Here is a 4539-nt window from a genome sequence, read left to right on the forward strand (position 1 = left end):
AAGCAGTCTCCTGTGCCCACTTGTTGTAGTGTACTTCCCACTTTCTCTCCTATCAGGTTCAGTGTGTTCAGACTGATATTGAGGTCTTTAATCCACTTGGACTTGAGTTTTGTGCATGGTGACAGACATGGATCTATTTTCATTTTTCTACAGATTGAAATCCATTTTTGCCAGCACAATTTGTTGAAGATGCTCTCTTTTTTCCATTGTATACTTTTAGCTCCTTTATCGAAAATCAGGTGCTCATAGGTTTGTGGATTAAAGTCAGGGTCTTCTATATGGTTCCATTGGTCGACTTCTCTGTTTTTATGCCAATATCAAGCTGTTTTTAATACTGTAGCTCTGTAATAGAGTTTGAAGTCAGGGATGGTAATGCCTCCAGACGTTCCTTTATTGTATAAAATTGTTTTGGCTATCCTGAGTTTTTTGTTTTTCCATATAAAGTTGATTATTGTCTTCTCCAGATCTGTGAAGAATTTTGATGGGATTTTGATGGGGATTGCATTGAATCTATATATTGCTTTTGGAAGAATCTAATTTATTTTTTATCATAACTAAAAAAATCTTTAACTATCTGTCTTCAATATCATCAAAGACTCCAGAAGGTTATAATTTTACCTAAGTAAATAAGAAGTACATTAGAAGCATCTTTCAAAACTCTAGAATTGACAGAGACATCTCACTGCCTGGGCATCACCCAAAGTTCTTCTGTAATGTTGGGGCATCCATCTTCAGCCTAGAGGCCCATAATATCTGCCAGACTTTTCAGTGAAGCAGGAAATTTGAAGATCTGTTCTGCCTTGTACTGGCAAAGTTTGTCAGTCACTTTCTTCTATGTCCTGCAGAATGTCTTTTAGTTTCTTCTGTGAAGCAGGAACCCTGAAGGACCATCCTGTCTTTTAGAAAAATCAGAAGTCACTTTTATTTATTTATTTATTAAAGATTTCTGTCTCTTCCCCACCACCGCCTCCCCTTTCCCTCCCCCTTCCCCAATCAAGTCCCCCTCCCTCGTCAGCCCAAAGAGCAATCAGGGTTCCCTGCCCTGTGGGAAGTCCAAGGACCACCCACCTCCATCCAGGTCTAGTAAGGTGAGCATCCACGAAACTGCCTAGGCTCCCACGAAACCAATAGGTACAGTAGGATCAAAAACCCATTGCCATTGTTCTTGAGGTCTCAGTAGTCCTCATTGTCCACTATGTTCAGCGAGACCGGTTTTAACCCGGGCTTTTTCAGACCCAGGCCAGCTGGCCTTGGTGAGTTCCCGATAGAACATCCCCATTGTCTCAGTGTATGGGTGCACCCCTCGCGGTCCTGAGTTCCTTGCTTGTGCTCTCTCTCCTTCTAGAAGTCACTTTTTTGTGGGTCCTACATGTCCAGTTCATACAGCATATCATCAAGAAGTTCAGGCAAGAGCAGTTTCTTGCCCAAATGACTAGCCTTGTCACATTGAAGGCAAATTCCATAATGACTTTCTTCAGTGCCCATCTCTGAAGTAACTGCCAGAAGCAGACATGTCTCACTGTCGAGAAAAGTCTAAGTTCTTAAGACATTTTAAATGCCATATTCTGTAGGTCTTTGAAAGGTTTGAAGAAGACCTATCCATCTGAAATATATCTCTGTACATCTAAAAAACCTTACTAACATGAATACAATTTGACTATTATAGATGAGTATTTATCCATAATTTTTAATTATACATTAATTTTAAATTAGGTATATAAACATAATACCTTAAATAAATGTAGAAATATACATAGCAATCAGATCTCTGACCACCACATAAGAGAGCGAGCATGTTTCCTCTCTTTGCTTATCAGTGCATGTGTAGCATCTCAGACCATACCCAAAGGGCCAGTACCCCAAAAACTAATTGGCTGAATAAATTCCCACAACAAGACTCTTTTATGAAGCAGGAATTCTGAAGGACTGTTCTTACTTGTTTTGGTAAAATTCAGCAGTCACTTTCCCATGTGTCCTGCAGAATGTCTGACAGACTTTTCCATGAAGCAAGGATTTCGAAAGTTGACCTGCCTTATCTTGGTAAAGTTCTATGCTATTTTTCTTTTGTGTCCTCCTTGTCCAGTTTGTACAGCATACTGTCAGCAGTTAAGACAAGGGCAGTTTCTTATACAAATATCTAGTTTTGCCACATTGAAAGCAAACTCCATATGGAGTAAATTGGTGTTTACAGGAGCAGACATGTCTCATTGTCAAGAAAAGCCCTATGTTAATAAAATATTTTAACTGCCATATTCTGTAGGTCTTTGAGGTGTTTAAAGACAGTCTACCTAAAATACATTTCTGTTTGACCTTGAAAACATACCTACAATGACTACAAGTTTGATTCTTATAGGTGACTAACTACTAACCAGTATCTCTTTATTATCCTAAATAGTTTGTAATGTTACTTTCAAGGACTAGAAATTTACATTACATTGCTAAATGAGCTGTATACATACAATACCTTAAATAAGAAATAGAAACATATAATATACCAAAAATAACCTTAAATTTGCATCAGTATACAAAAAATACCTTATACAAGAATAGAAACATATATACAGTATGACAAAAATAACTTTAAACTTGTGTAAATATATAAAAATCTATACCAGTGTAAAATATTTGAGACAAATAGTTGCTTTCATAATTTGTAAGTAGATATAATAATCTACCCTGTTATCTTATCATTTCTATATCTCCCCTTTTCCCTTCAAAAAGAGATCTCTAAATCTAATCTCCTTTGTTTAGCTTTCTCTCTGACCATGACCAAAAACAACCCCTCTAAATGATGACAAACATCCATAAGCCACTGAATGATCAAAACTACCTACCCCAATCTCTTGGGAATGTGGGCATTGTATTCTCTAGACTGCTTCTTGTTGTCTAGGGCTGCTGGTATCTGTGGGGGACCCTGAGAAAATTAGGATAATGGTCAAGTCCTGGGAGAGCGAGCTGTGGCATTTGTTTTCCAGTTTCTCTGTGCAACGGGAAAGCGCAAGGCTTAGCTGTAGTCCTGGCTGGAATAGTCTGTGAAGCTGGACCACCCCATTCAGCAGCCTGGAAGCTGTTCTGCATGTAGAACTGAGAAGACTGCAACAGAGGCATTCTGAGACGCTGGATCACCTGGGCCACCTGCTTTCATTGGCGTCCGATCTCCTTGCTCTGAAAACACACAAACTTTCAAAGGCAACATACATATTTGCACCAACACAGGTATGGACTGTACATTGTACACAGGCCAGCCAAAGATGATTTTTAGTTTTATGTTTGAGCAGGTGAATACACGTCACATGTCTTGTAGGTTTTCTAGGTTTATTTCCTTATGTCTGTAACCAGGATTTTCAGAGGGGGTTTCCCCCGATCAAACCTGATCCTCTTTAACCTTAGACGAATCCACAGACTTTTGTTTCTGTGGAAACAGAAGCTAACTTCTCCAATGCAACATGTTTTGACTTCCATTTTGAAGACATTTTAAATATGTAGGCTGGTGTAATTTAGCAGTTTCCATGATCCAGTGTCTCTCAGCAGCTACTGTTTGTTCACGAGTAATCAACAATTTAGAAGACAACACAATAGCATACAGGATCCAAACTCTCTGTGCATTTCCCGTCTTGATGTAGCTTATTCTTTTTTATTACTTTACTTTTTCTTTAAAGACTTTACTTAATTTTTAAACAATTTATTTATTTATGACTATCTATATCCTTTGTCATTTTTTTTTTTCAAGATAGGGTTTCTCTGTAGCATTGGAGCCTGTACTGGGACTAGCTCTTGTAGACCAGGCTGGCCTCGAAATCAGAGATCTGCCTGCTTCTGCCTCCCAAGTGCTGGGATTAAAAGTGCCACCACCAGCCAGCTCCTTTGTCCTTTTTTCTAAGCCTATGCACATTGTTAAACACACTGTAACCTGTTTAGAGGATTTTTCCATCTAAACCTGGTTTACTGTGTGTCTGTAAACTTTTCTGTCTGCATGAGCAAAACTCAAACCACTGTATAACTTAGCTCATGGTGGCTAAGCCACAGCGGAAGTCAGTAGAGGCTTCTCTATACATGGCCTGCATGAAGAGACTGCAGGACTAGGAAGCTGCATTTGGCTCCATTTTTGTATGTTTGGATCCCTTTTTAAAAGTTTTCTCAGGTCTTATGTGGAAATACATGCCTGGACATTGGGTGCCATATGTAATCGGTCTTTTTCTGTCTGACCAGTCGGTTCCCAAATTACAACACTGAGACTTATTACTAATTATGAAGATCAGTCAATAGCTTAGGCATGTTTCTAACTAGCTCTTATAACTCATTTCTATTATATAAAACCAATCTGGTCAAAAAAAACAACTAGATTAAAAGACAATAGATTTTTTTAAATACTCCAAATTTAAAATAAAATAGAATACGGCCAGCTGTGGTGACACAAGACCTTAATTTCAGCTCTTGGGAGACAGAAGTAGATGGATCTCTATGGCCTGAGGCCAGTCTTGTTGATATAATGAGCGGCAGCACAGCCAAGGCCACACAGAAAGGCTCTGTATAAGAACA

Source organism: Alexandromys fortis, unplaced genomic scaffold, assembly GCF_014885135.2.
Source record: "Alexandromys fortis isolate MF-2015 unplaced genomic scaffold, M_Fortis_MF-2015_v1.1 scaffold_79, whole genome shotgun sequence".
Lineage (NCBI taxonomy): Eukaryota > Metazoa > Chordata > Mammalia > Rodentia > Cricetidae > Alexandromys > Alexandromys fortis.